Source organism: Crocuta crocuta, unplaced genomic scaffold (genome assembly GCF_008692635.1).
Source record: "Crocuta crocuta isolate KB4526 unplaced genomic scaffold, BGI_CrCroc_1.0 scaffold129, whole genome shotgun sequence".
In the NCBI taxonomy this organism is placed as follows: Eukaryota; Metazoa; Chordata; class Mammalia; order Carnivora; family Hyaenidae; genus Crocuta; species Crocuta crocuta.
This window is the reverse complement of record NW_027551571.1, coordinates 13672268-13687167: the sequence shown is the minus strand read 5'-3', so window position 1 is coordinate 13687167 and position 14900 is coordinate 13672268. Positions and strand designations below refer to the sequence as shown.

General features: G+C 40.0%; 1 long non-coding RNA gene across 2 annotated transcripts in view; it reads left to right on the top strand.

Annotated features, from left to right (window-relative positions):
• Nucleotides 1-7623, top strand: part of LOC144220670 (uncharacterized) — a 57031-nt gene extending 49408 nt beyond the window's left edge. For both annotated transcript variants that reach the window (XR_013331817.1, XR_013331816.1), the window contains exons 3-4: nt 7248-7331; nt 7556-7623. This is a non-coding gene — a long non-coding RNA (uncharacterized LOC144220670). The remainder of the gene's footprint in view (nt 1-7247; nt 7332-7555) is intronic.
• Nucleotides 7624-14900: the final 7277 nt, after the last annotated feature.

The following is a 14900-nucleotide window of genomic DNA, read 5'->3' as shown; positions in this document are numbered from 1 at the left end:
AGCTTTAAAAAAGAATATATATATATATATATAATGCACACTCATTATGTTTTCACATAACAGGAGGAAAATGCACTGCAACTTTTTCCTCCTTCTTCTTTTAAATTTTTTTTAACTTTTATTTATTTTTGAGAGACAGAGCATGCGCAGAGGAGGGGCATAGAGAAAGGGAGACACAGAATCAGAGGCAAGCTCCGGGCTCTGAGCTGTCAGCACAGAGCCCGATGCAGGGCTTGAACTCACAGACTGCAAGATTGTAACTTGAGCTGATGTCAGATGTTTAACCAGCTGAGCCACCCTGGTGCCCAAGAGGGAAAGAATCTTAAGCAAGCTCCACACCCAACACACAGCCCCATGTGGGGCTTGATCTCATGACCATGAGATCATGATCTGAGCAGAAATCAAGAGTCAGATACTTAACCGACTAAGCCACCCAGACACCCCATGTTTTCCCTCTTCTTAAGGTACTGTAATTTAAGCATATACCTGGAGTACCTAAAATGGAATTCAGGTTTACATAATGAAAGCACAGCAAGAAATATAGATAGCTGTGGAGGCACATGTCTTTGAAAAGTAACAGTCTCAAGAAGGAAAAGCAGAAATGACACGCCCTATCCATCTTGTTTAGTGGAAGAGCTACAGTTTAAATTGTTCAAAGTAGCAGGTACAATCTATGTTGTCACAGATTGTGTTAATTATTGAAACAGTGTGGATGCTGACTACTAATAGTATCAAAAATATATTCAGGGTTGATACCTGCATTTATAACAAAGAAATGTCACCGGTGGGGAAGGATTGATGAATTTGGTTAAAAGTCGTTCCTGTGTGTTACATGTAGCAGAAAAATGTAAATATTTGTTTACAGTCTTATTTAACAAAGCAGGCACTCAAGTTTAAGTGAAATCAGCAAAAAGGATGTAGATGCATGCATACGTAGTTTGAGATTAAAGTCAATCTTAAACGTGAATAAAATGTGTCTTGTGGAAAAGAAGTGGAATATTTCTAGTTCTGAAGGGACATGGAGGAGGAAGGTCCCAGATAGAAATTCTGTGTTATTCCAGAGGACATAGAGGGCTTAGAGTTTATGGGAAGGTAAACTTGACACTCTAGAAGGGAGGAACTTTCTGAGAACTCCAGATTTCCAATATGGAAGTGAGCTGTTTCGAGATCATGAACTCACAATGACAGCAGTGTTCAAACAAGATACTGGGTTACTGCCTACCAGGGATGTCATAGGAGGAACTGATTTGTGTAAAAGATGGGGCTAGATCAGTGACTTTCAATTTATTTTTAAGGAATGGAAATTTTTTTCCAATTCATCTCTTACATGAAAGCACCAAATTTTAAAATATGTATAACAAATTAAAGAAGGCTGCTTTAGGGAGACCCACCCTGTGGGTCTCAACTCTCATATGACTGCCCCTTGGCACCTCCTCAGAATTCTGAGGGCTCGAACAACCCCCCTCTTCGCTACATAATACCTAAGGATTTACGATTCCTTTTGCTTCCAGGATTCCATGATGATTCTGTATGGGAACTGTTCTTATTTGAAATGGTTCATTAGCTATGTTTCTTTTCTTTTTGCTTTAGTTCCTAAAACATATGGAATTTCACAAATTTAAGTTCAGAAATGTTTAACCTGGGGTTTAGTTTAGACCTGTCTAAATACACATTTTGACCAGTCAGGATACAGAAATGATGATTTTGTTTCCAAAGGAAGAGGTTTTGGATCTGGCAGTATGTGTTTGGAGTCAAACTACTTGAAATCAGATTATATGACAGTGAGGAAGTACAGTATTAGGTAACCGGCTCCAATAACTTTGATCAGCTTGTATTTAGTGTGTTATGGAATTATGTGTTTCTTTCAACTCTGTCTGGCCATAGAGGATCTTTTGAAGCTCATGTGTAGGCAGTTAATCTTGACTGGGTTCATTGATTTACAACCAGGAGAAAAATGCTCTTGTGAATCCAAATAACTAAAACTTGAAAAAGTTTCAGTCAAGTGATTTTGTCCATGAGCCACTAATAAAATTAAAGGGATGTTAGAGAACAGGTATCTTGCAGGGATTATTGCTTTGCAGGTGCAAAAACCTGAGTTTAGACAATTAATCAGTTTGGGAGACTCAACCAGCTATCTAACCTAAAAAAGATAGCTGTATCAAGCAACTAATGATTTACTAATGAGAATGAAGAGAAAACTGGCATGTCTGATTTGAAAAAATGAGACTTATTTTTTGACCAGTTACTAGTGTGTATGTACTCTTAGAAAGCCAAAGAACAGTCAACTTGCAAAAAAGAGAATGTCAGTGAATAAGTTCATTGCCACCTTAGTATGGTAGTGAGAAGCTGAAAACATTCTGATTATGCATTTGTTGTAGAATATATGGATAAAACGTAGTGGGTATGTTCTCCTTGGAATATTATAAATAATCTGTTAGAAGCAACATACTAGCTATACATAGCAGTATGGATGCATTGTAAAGACATGGAGTTATTGCCTGGTTGACCATGGGGGGAAATCCAAGGAGCTGTATAAAGACAAATAAAAAGAATAAAGAGGAATAAAGGAGAATAAAGGCAACAATCAAACAATTTGTGGTTGTACAGTCTAAACCTAGTGGTATGTAGGAGATAAGTCCAAAAGACATTTTGAAATGAGGAAGAAGTTGATGGAATCTGTGAGGATGGGAGAAGACTTCCCAGATGAAGAAATACTCATCCCTGCTCTTCAGGTGTAGAGCAATGTGGACAATTTGGAGAATGTAAATAATTCAGTATAACTGTAGCATACAACATGCATTGGGAAGTAGTAGGAGGTGAGGTGCGTGCTACAAGTGGGGTACAGATGGTCTAGTATGCCTTGCAAGTCACTTGTATTTTATCCCAGAGGCAATGGAGCTGATGGAACTTTTAAGCAGAGGAAACACAAGAATGGATTGTATAATATATGGACTATTCCCCAGGCAGGGGATAGACTGGATTTGAAGAGAACTGAGAGAGGGAAATCTTGGGATATTTTAAACAATCTACTTAAGAGAAGTCAAGCATCTGAATTAAGGAAGAAACACTGGGGATGGATGCTGGAAACGATTTGGAAGGTATTAGAGGATAAAATAGATAATATGTTGTGACTGATTCGATATTAGGAGAGGAGAAAAAAGAAGTTAGGACCCCAGGCTTCTGGCTTGGATGATTGGGTGAAAAGTCTTGTTTTTAAACAATCAGGGAAACTTAGGAGAAGGTTGAGGAGTAGACATGTTGAGTTTGAAGCTTTTGTGGAGCCAATCCAGCAGTGATCTCTAACAGGTAGTGAGATCTGTTATCAGGACAGTGGTCTGAGCTGGGAATACAACTCTGGGAATTGTGGCAGAGGAAGAAGTCCTTGGGGGGAATATGCATAAGAAAGAGAAAAAAGGACCAAGCACTCTGGAGAATACAAAGGAATTCTAGAGGAAAGAAGGGCTAAAAGAAGGTATTCAGGGTATAACAGAAGAATGAGAGCAAGAGAAAAAGAAATCTGAGAAATGGAAGGAAACTAAGAGAAGCTGGTGCACTGGAAGCCTAAGGACCTGAGCACTTGATGAATGGGGATGAAGGGCTTCCTTCCATCCTGTGCATGTATCCATTAGCCAGCCCTGCTAATGACACCCCTGAGTTCAGATCCCCACTGTTCTCCACTGCTGTCATTGTCCCTCAGGCCCACGCTGCCATCAGCTCTACTGTGATAGCCTCTTCAGTCTTCTCTTCCCTCCATTCTAATCATAAATTTTAGCCATTGTCCTTTATTTAAAACATTTAATTTCAAGGTGCCTCATTGGCTCAGCTGGTTGAGCATCCAACTCTTTATTTTGGCTCAGGTCGCCATGCCAGGGTCATGGGATTGAGTCCTGTGTTGGGCTCTGCACTGAGTGTGGAGCCTGCTTGAGATTCTCTCTCTCCCTCTCTCTCTCTCTCTCCTGCTTCTCTCCCACCTCATGCTGTTTTTCTCTCTAAAATAAAAAATATGTATATATTTCATGTCACTTCTCTACTTATGAACTTTCCATCACCTCCTCCTATAAATAGAAAAGAAATCCTCACTTTATCATGGCCTAGAGAAACCTGCTGCCGTATCCAAACCACTTCATGCTACTTCCTTCTTTGGCTTCCAGTGGCTTCTGTTTTGCTCCTAAGAAACAACAAATCCTTCAACAAATTCTTTCCTTCCTCCTTTCTTCAACCAAATGTTAGTGTGATTGTCCATTCTTAGCTTTCATAACTCAACTCAAACACCATGTGCCCAGAGTAACCTCTCCTGGCCACTCTGTCCCCTGTTGCTCTATAGTGTCAGAGGTGAAGTGGTCTGTGTGAGAGTGTTCAATGTGAGCAGTGAAGGAGACACAGAGGTCAAAGACTCACAGGAGGAGGAAAGAACTGGGCTTTTCCCTGTATGGGAGAATTGGAGGTTTTACCTACCCAGACACACTCCTCAAGACAACTTATAGAATATATTCTTCTTCAAGAAAAGGTTCCTTGTATCCCTTTCCAACCGGTCCCAACAGGTCCCCAACCTGCCAGCAGAGGCCAACGCTTTTTAATTTCTGTTACCAGCCTTCTGTGCTTTCCCAGACCATCAGATGCCCCACTGGAAAAAAATCGTGGTAGATTTCGGGCTTGACTAGATTTCAATCCTTCAGCTTAGTCTGTGTGACTATCACACTACTGGTTTGTATTTCCCATTTATAAATTACCTCTACCCAATCCAGCAGCCACATTTATCAAATGCCACCAGCACAGAAAGCAGCCAGGGTTTGTCAGCTACCTCTAAAAAGAACATTTTCTTCCCCAGAAATTTAGGTGATTCAGCCATTTTTGCTTTTATAGCTATCTGATGTCTTCAGAAAACCATTATTTTAAAATATTTTCTTATTTCCCCCCTAATTGTTGCAGCAGAAATGTTGGCCTATTAAATCCTGTTACATACAACTTGAAAATGGAAGTCGATTTTCTTCTTAAAAACTATTTTAAAAAGATTGGCCAACAGGTACTTATTGGTCACCTGTTTTAATCTTAACATTGTGCCGAAGGAGTCAGGAAAAGAATCTAAGCAATGATCCTTATCCAAGGTCACTGACACCCATTTGAGAAGAAAAACATACCCAAGTGAAGCTATCGGAGAGCATGATAGCATTGTCGAACATAATGGGAAGTGTGTGACCATGGTGAAGTCACTTTGTCTTCTAGATCCCAATGTCCTCAGTTGCAAATGAGAGGTTTGATTTCAGTTTGTGGTTATCAAACATTTATGTGAAAAACACTAAGCCAGATAATGGGTCTGGCCAGCTGATTGGCTGCCCAGTATATATCCATTGATACGAGGTGCTAAAACAGCCATGGAAATAGGGTAAGATGGAGAAAACTGAATTTATCAGAACTCCTCTCGGGAAGAGTACCATATGTGATCTTAGAGTTAGCCATTTGGGATATTGGGTGAGATTCCCAAGGAGCATGCTTAAGAAACAACAGATGGAGGATAAACCCTTCTAAAGAAGGAAAATCTGGTTTACCATGGATCTTTTGTTCCATTAAACTGCAAGCTTGGGCCCCTTCCAAGATGCTTTGGCCAACAAGAAAGGCTGAACCTCACCACTAGCTGTGCTGTTTTTCTGTCCCCTTCGTGCAGTGCTCAGTATTTTTACATAAATGAATAAATATTTTTAAAATATAGTCTCAATAGGACATATAAGTATTAGCACTGGATGCTTCTGCCTAGTTCCATAGCAAATAACTCAGTTACAAATGAAATTTATGTAGAGCCCCCATGCAAAAATCAGATTTTTTAAAAAGCCCTGTTTAAATTAGATGTGAGAACATGGGACTTTGTTCACTTAACTTCCCTTTAAACCTACTGAGAAAATTTTGTCAAATCCTAGTCCTCAATGGAATGCTGTTTGAAAACTACTGACCTAGATGAGTTCTACTTTCTTTCTTTTTTTTCTTTTTTTAGCATGAATCTTCTGTGACTCTGTGATGAGGTATAAACATCTAGAGGATCAGATTGTACTGCTTTATTTCTTAAGTTTTCATGTATTTATTCATCAATATTAATATTATTAACCGGTTCAATAACAGATATTTTGAGAAAAGTGAAACATTGGTGCATTAAATGTACAATTTCACTTTTTTCTTTGTCTTTTTTAAAACTTAGGTTCTGGGGAAGCCTGGGTGGCTCAGTGGTTAAGCATCTGACTTCAGCTCAGGTCATGATCTCAAGGTCCATGGGTGCGAGCCCAGCATCAGGCTTTGTGCTGACAGCTTGGAGCCTGGAGCCTGCATGGGATTCTGTGTCCATCTCTCTTTGTCCCTCCCCCACTCTTGCTCTGTCTCACTGTCCCTCAAAAGTAAATGTTAAAATAAAATTTAAAACTTATGTTCTCAAAGTTTTCCTGAGCTGCTTCTTTCAGCCCTTGGATTAAATAATATGTCTATTTCCATGAGCTCTTTCTTGTTCTTTGATTACATTAAAATAGTAACCTGTTCTCGTTTTATGGCTGCCCACTCCCGTTAAACCTCTCTGAGGCTATTAATTAGAATTCTTCTGACGTTTGTTTCTCTCTTCTAGATTATCTTCTGTTTCTGGTTTTGTTTCCATTCTGTCCTTTCTTTTGAACAGCTGGTTCACTGTGCATTTCCCAGAAGCCTTGACTGATACTCGTATTTAAGAAGAAATTGCTAGGCTGATTAATAAAAGCAGATCTGCAATTTCCTCTGTTGCTTCAGGGCCCCCCTCCCAAAGGAGATGGTGATTCAGATTCCCAGAGGGTTGACTGCCAGGCTTCCTGCATCCACGTCTGCCGGGCCTGAGGGAAGAGAGTCAGCTTTGGGGTGCTGACTCCTCTGGTGGGGGACAGACTCCTCCCAGCAGACTACTTAATGCCTTCAGGAGTATTTCTCAGGTCTTCATGGGGGTTAGCATTGCTGCTTCAGGGGGCAGAGTGACTGGGGAGGAGGTGCTATCAGGCTGAGCCAGCAGAATCCTGCAAGGACCTCTTCATCCAGCACCTCAACTTCTGCTTCCCCTTCTATCCCCTCCATCCATGCTCCTTCTAATACCTCCCGGGACAGCCTACCTCCCATACATGCTCTGAGGTGTGGCCCCTTACAGCCTGGTTTCATGGGCCGGATGAGCCCACTGTCTGGGATTCGTTTAAATGACTATACTCCCATTCTCAGTGCTTTTTATAATTTTTAACTTTTTTTATTTTAAGGCAGTGGCATACCAGAGATGGGGCAGTTTCGGAAACTCTGTTCAGGACACAGGCAGCAGGAGGGCCATTTCCAGGAGGGAATTTGTAAGTAATAATAGAACAAACTGAAAGAAGTCTGGTTTTTATTATCACCAAGGTCAATGATAAAATGCTTTCCCTACTCCCCAAAAGTATATTTTCAAAAAAAAAAAAAATTGAAGTTCTAAACAATGCTTTGGTTACTGTAGAATTTTAATAATGTATATGTATGTTTCAAATAAGCACATTTTTTTTACTACTTATTCTCTAACAAATGTTGGATTCTACAGGGAAGTTAATTTGGAAACCTCCCACTTATACACTGATCTCAACACAAAGGGACTTGGCTATACATGCGTGTTTCAAGAGTAAGTTTGTAAAATTTTGGAATCATTTGGACTTGCTTTTTGGTGCCATTTTGTTCCCAGTCCCTGTGGTACTACATATTCCTGCATTTAAACAGTAGATAAGAAATAAGCAGTGACAGTGCAGTATTGTAAACATAAACAGACCTGAGTTACTTTAACTATCTCTATATATGTGATCATTCTGAGTTTTTGTTTGTATTTAAATTTAAAACCGAGATATACAGGGCAAAGTGTGAGATGTAATATTTTTATGGTAAGTATAAATTATAGCTCATGCATGAAATCTTATATTAAATCATAATAATATCTTTACATGGAAATGTCTTATTTATAAATTAATTTTTTATTGTAATTACGAAACAAACCAAGGACATCATGACTTCTACTGAACATAATTTTGTCCTGAAGAAGAAGGCAGTATTAAAAATTGGTCCATCCCAGGTTTCAAATGCACAGTGTATGCCACTAGTTTATGACATATCAGTGAGTTGGGGGGAAGAAGGAAGTACCTGCATGTGTTCAGGCTGCCGTTCTGAACCAGAGCATACTATGAGAAAATGGAGAATTCAAGAGGATAAATGACTTTTTGAAAGCAACATAAGGCATAGTGAAACTTGTGTTCTACTCCTTTTTTTTTTGCTTTTTTTTTTTTTAGCCAAACTTGTCTTTACAGTTGGTGTGAACACTCAGCCTGTGAATGTACACACTTCTAGCTCAACTGCCCCTGTGGGCTGAGGACAAGTTCCTGACCCCCTCTTGGGGCTTCTCAGACTGCTTTAGTCCAGACTTTTCTCAACTCTCACATATTGTATTCTTCACCCAGCACTTTTCATATTATACTGGCATTTTCTTCCACTTGGACTACAAGCTCTTTAAAGGAAGAGACCATATCTTATGGGTCACTACATCCCGTGCAGCAGAGTCTATTTACTAAAGATACTCAGGGGCGGTCGCTGATAGACATGGTGGTGAGATTGCTGAGAAGGACTAGTTCTTAATGGTGACCCATGTGGAAAGTGGTTTGTTTTTTTTTTTAATGGCCAATTCATTTTGAAATCAGCCTGAAAAGTAAGTTTTGAAATCTAAGTGCTTTTTATGTCTTGATCAGAAGTGAAGTACGATGATAAAGCAATGAGATTTCTTGCTGGCTGAATTTATACAATTGTTCTAAAGAAATCTCCAGAGTACAGACATGTTCTGTGTTGTGGCAAAGTCCATGGCCTCTCATATAGCCTCCTTCAGAGGAACTATTCTGCTGGTTTTGTTGCCTAATTTTCCTGAAGTAGTACCACCTTCTTAAAGCACTAAGTCACACCTAAGGCATTGGTTTAATCTGAAATGTTATTAAAGATTAAAGGAGAATGAAGTTTGACAAAGGAGTAACAGTTTTACTCCCTCTTGGGGAGTAAACATCATCCTTGTTATCAGATACCTTCTGTTCAAATGTTGTGCAACTTCAGCTTTGGAGAAAAATACAGCAGGGTAGGGTAGCTGTGGCTGACAGGAGAATATTAGTTTGTATCTTTAAGGTCTGCCTTTTGTTTTTAAATCTGGACCAAGAACCTACCAAATTGAGGAAGTAGTGGGACAAGAGATAGCTGGAGGAATATAGTCTCAGACAAAAAGATGTCTCATTGGAAAGATAAGGCTGTATTCAGATAATATCAGTTTATCAAATCACGATGAGGTGGAGAGTATAAGCTGAGGCTTGTTGAACAAACATAAATATTAGGTGTTTAAGAGCGGTAAACTTGGAATAAATAAAAGAGAGGTACAATTTCAAAAGAGGGAAGCAAATAAACTTCTGGAAGCCATTAGCCGAAGAGATGGTACTGGCCAGAGTATCAGTGGACTGCAGAGGTTCAATTCATTCATGGATGGAAGGGATAGCACAGACTCTTCAGGGTGGCCAGGGTGATTGGGTACATCTCTGACCTATGAGGCAGTATCAGCGTGACATCCCTGCCCAGGAGCACTCACTCTCAGAGCCCTCATTTCAGACAGTCTCCTGGACTGCAGGGACCCAGGCGCTGGCCCAGGGGCAAAGTTCTGATGTTCTCATGTTTCATCTTCCTGGGCTAACTATTAACTTTCAGCCTGAAGTGTCTGTCACCAAGTCATCTGTCTTGGTAAATGCTGTTAGGGTCTCCGTATTGTGAGGAGGCAATGAATCTTCCCTGCTGACAGTGAGAATATCCACACCAAGCTGCCATAGAGATTTCTGCTTCCCACAATGTTTATGACAGTAAATTAGGCTACAGAGCACACCAGAGATTGTTTCCATAACCCCTGATACCTGGTATATTTGTCAGCCTTACTCTGTGGACTGTGACTTTAGTAGAGCCAGAAAATGTTTAAAATATAAGGCCACAGATAATATATAATTATCAGAGCACTTTGCAAGAACTTGCACTCATTTATTTGGACCTTTCCCTCAGATATCGTGTATTTCCTTTCCTCTTTGTCTCTCTGGTCTTTCTGTTATCTTTCCATTTTCCTCTGGCTTCTTTGTTGGTTTTAATTCCGTATCCAAACAGAGTAGTGTGGGACTTCCCTTCAGGTTTTCGCTGGATCCTCTGCTTGCCTATCTCCATAGCCATTTTCTAAGGGAGCTCGGCTGTGCAAGCCACCTACGTGTTCAGGTGATTTCTAGGTCTCTAGGCCCTACCCTAACTCTTATCCTTGTTGCCTTGTGTCCAGGTGCTTTCCTTTATTGTTATACTTACCTTACAGGTTTAGTCTTTAGCTTAAAATCTTGTGTTGTAAGACTTGGTTGCAAAATACAGAGACAGTTGTTTTATAAAACAATATCCATTGAATGTCATTCCAATCAAAACAGAAACTTTGGAGAAATACTCATGTATTGCATGTATTTCATGAAACACATTTGGAACTTGTGTGTGTAGCCATGAGTGGTGGTAAATCTGTCTTTTGACATTGGAATATGATTTTTTTTAAGAGCTAAAGTTATTTGGTTTAGATCGAGTAAATCTGGGGGTAAATTGAGCCTTAAAAATGTAGATAGCTCTAACCCTTATACAATTCTTACTTCTAGAAAGCTAAAATTGATTTTCTTATGCATTTTTATTCCTTTGTATAATTGAGTGGCTCCTTTGTTCTCAGAATTGCAGGAGAGTTGCTTATATTGCGATGAATAATACACAGATAACATTATTGAAATAAATCCTTGGTCTTGAGGAAAACTTTGAATTCTTGATTCTAACAATCCTTTATATCCATTTTTTATGACCATGAGCAGGTCAGGACTAATTTGTGGGTTGTGAAATTTTTAAATTTGGTGGTCACTACCTACGATTGAAGTAGAAGAGACTTTTGATGTAATATTTTTTTCAGCCTAATTATAACATCATTGAAACAGAAGAGAATGAAACAGTATAGAATAGAGTAGGATTTTGGGTCTACTTAGGATGCAGGAAACCACAAGATAACTTTGCTCTTTCCCTATAAATGAGAAAAGAGACTATCGTAATTCACAATAAAGTTGAGGTCACAAAACAATTCAGGTAAGCTGAATTCCAGAAGTGACAGGTTTCTCCAAGAAGAGATGAAACACATGACAATTTCACATTTGGCAGAACGTGAGATAAAGAAGAGGAGACCGTGAAAGGGGGAGAAGAGAAAGACAGTGTTATAATGAGTTCTTACAGCCTGAGAGTGGATGCATGTGACAGCTTACAATAACTGGGAACCCCAGACACAACAGAATGTGCACTCAGTCACAAGCTCTTTTCTGCTCGTCTCCAGTGAGTCCTCAAAAGAAAAATTGGGGACAGGGCAGGAGACTGAGGATGATGCATATGTGTAGTGATGAGTTGCTGCTGGTACACGGAATAAAGCACTGCTACCTTCCTGAGATACTTCCTCACACCTAAGGAAAGGCCTTAGGATGCTGAGCAAAGGGCTTAAAAACTAGTCAGATCCAGGATTCTTCCCTGATACAAAGCAGATGTGTTCTGTCACTGAAGGGCAACGAGAAATTCTCTGCCACCAACACCCTGCCTCTCCACACTACCACAGGGACACAAAGCAGTCTGGATGGCATGGGGGTGGGGGAAAAGGGCAGGAGCACCAAAAATAAAGCTCAGTCCCCAAGGCCCTGGTGCACTGGACCTGCCTAAGACTAAGTCTGGGTCAGGAGAACCAAGAACCACCCCCCCCCCCCCACGAATCCAACCGTAAGTAGCATGCACTGTCTTTGGCTGGAGGTGGTCAGGAGTGTGGAGGCAGAGCCTTGGTGATGCAGAGCTGCAGGGACAGTTGAAAGCCAAGAGCAAGGGCACTGAGGAAAACTGCTCAGCCCTCCATTCCCACATAAAGGGCAAGGTGGCAGCAGCCCACTACTGGATGGATTTGAATCCATGATGCCCTGAAGGTAACTATAGCCTTAAAAAACCCAAACCCAGCTCCATTTGACTGAATCAACTCCCCACACGAATGGCCTGTCAGAAGAGGCATACATATTCCCACATGCATAGACTTGTGAACTTCATCTATGTTGTTCTTCTAAACAATAAAACTTATGAAAACATGAAAAATCAGGGGAAATAAACCACCATGAAGAGATAAAAAATAGAGATGATACAGATGTTGGAACCATCAAACTTGCAGTTTGAAATAGTTGTGGTTAATATTTATTAATTATATTAGCCACTGGAGAATGTAGACAACATGGAAGCAGATTGAGACTTTGAGTGAAGTACTGAGAACTGTATATAAAACGAGAGTTTATAAGCAGATTGGATACAGCTGAAGAAAAAAAAATGAGTGAACTCAAAGTTAAGACGGTAGAAATCAACCAAACTGAAAGACAATGAGGAAAACTGAATAGGGGCACTCGAGGGAGGAGAACAGAGCAGCCATGAGTCTTGGGGTAACATCAGAAGTCTGACAGATGTGAAGTTGGAGTCCCAGATGGAGAAGGAATGAACAAAGCAGTTGAAATATTCAAAAATTTCATGGCCAAGACTTTTCCAAAATTAATGAACTGTAATAAACTGAAGATCCCTACAGCCCAGCAGATCCCTAAGCAGATTAATTACCCTTGCCAGTACACCTAGGCACATCATCTTCACATTCGTGAAGCCCAAAGGCGAAGACAATATTTCAAAGGCAATTAGAGAAAGAACATACATTTACAAGCTAGAGACACCATAAACCATACAACAACCACTAAAAAGTAACATTAAGGCAGAGGTATAACTAATGAGTCAGTAGTACAGATAAAATGAGCATAAAAATAATCAAAAAGATGGCATGAAAAGAGAGGAGAAGGCTATCAAGAAGAGAAGGGACAAATTAGCAAACAGCTAGCAAGATGATTTCTGTCCACCATCAATAATTAGATCAAATGTAGCTGGTCTACACACTCCAGATGAAAAGCAGTGATTCAGTATATACATACAACAAGTCCTCACTGTATACCTTAAACTTACACAATGTTACATGCATTTTATGTCTCAATAGAGCTGAAGGGGGTGTGAAGCAGTGATTACCAGTGATTGGATAAAAAAGGCAAGATAAATCAATATACTCTTTATAAGAAAGCCACTTTAAATAGAGACATAGCTAAGAGTATAAAGATGGAAAATAATATACCACACAAACTCTAACCAAAAGAAAGCTAGAGTAGCTATATTAATATCAGACAAAAGAGATTTCAAAGGGATGTTACATTATTATAAAGTAGTCCGTTTATCAAAATGACATAATAGTTCATAAAGTGTCTGAACTTAGCAGAAATTTGACATACGTAAAATTGAATAAACTTGAAGCATGAGAAACATGAGGAAAACTACAGTAAGGCACATAGTAATGGCATTTTCAAAAACAATGATAAAGAGAAAAATCTTATAATGAACCAGAGAAAAGACGTAGGAACAAAGACAAAGCTCACTATGTATGTATGTATAGTGGATGATTGAGTGTAATAAACATCATCCTGATGCCGCCCTCACATCACTCCCAGATACAGTGTGCCAGTAAGCTCTGGTGGGCACAGTGCATCCTAAAGATCTCTCCAATTCATCCACCTGTTTTCTCCTTTCCCTCTACCACTCCAGTCCAATGTTCTAGTAACTGTTTTTAATAGCAATCTTTTAATGTTTACTTGTTTTGAAAGGAGGGAGGCACAGACAGAGAGAGAGAAGGAGAGAAAGAGAGAGAGAGAGAGAGAGAGAGAGAGAGAGAGAATCTAAAGCAGGTCCCATGCTGCTAGTACAGAGTTCAACTCAGGGCTCGAACTCACAAACCGTGAGATTATGACCTGAGCTGAAACCAAGAGTCAGACACTTAACTGACTGAGCCACCCAGATACCCCTGATGTCCTATTAACTCTTGACCAGATTATGCAATAAGCCCCAAACTGGACTCCTTGCATCTATACCTGCCTCTTTCTAATTTGTTCTTGAGATTTTAACCACTGTGGGGTCTAATCTTGGGGCAAAATGAGGTCTAAGGTTACCACACGGTCCATCCTCTTGAAACCCTTCATGCTGACTACCTCATCCCAGAGTTCAGCAGCCTCCTCTACCATGCTGTTGCTGATCCCTCATTTGTCTTCCTTTTAGCGCCTTCCATGCTTACTACCCTTGTTGACCACAGGGCCTTTTCACATGCTATGTTCTCCACCTCTAAGTCTTCCACATCCTTCCCCTCCCATATCTCAATTTAATTTAATCCAACTCAGCATGTAGATCACAACTTCATGTCTTCCTGGACTCATGACTAGTTCAAATACCCGCTGCTTTACTCTAGCATCATAATTCCTCCTTTATAGATTTTATAATTGTGATTAATGTTGATTTGGAAGAAGTTATTTAGGTCACACTGATCTCTTTCACCTGACTATAAACTTCATTAAGCTTGTCGTTTTCTGTTCATCACTGGACCCCCAGCACTTAACCCTATGACCCACATACACTGGGTAATCAATAAATATTTGTGAACTGAGTGAATGGATAAGTGACTATAAAATAGATATAAGAGAGAATTCATGGATACTAAGACATTCTTATATAACCACACTTTAACTTGAGCTTGACCGTCTTTGGCAAATGAAGTCAGCCACATCATTAAAGCCCTGTGTAATTCCTCCTCCTTGCTGAAATCATCTGTAATGATAACCAGAGTATGAGGCTCCTACTCCTCTACACTTCTAGGACCTCCACTGATGGCTCAGCAATTTGAGTCTTGTGTTGGTAATCACTGCTCCCAGCTTCCCGTGAGTGTCATGAGTGCATGAACTGAG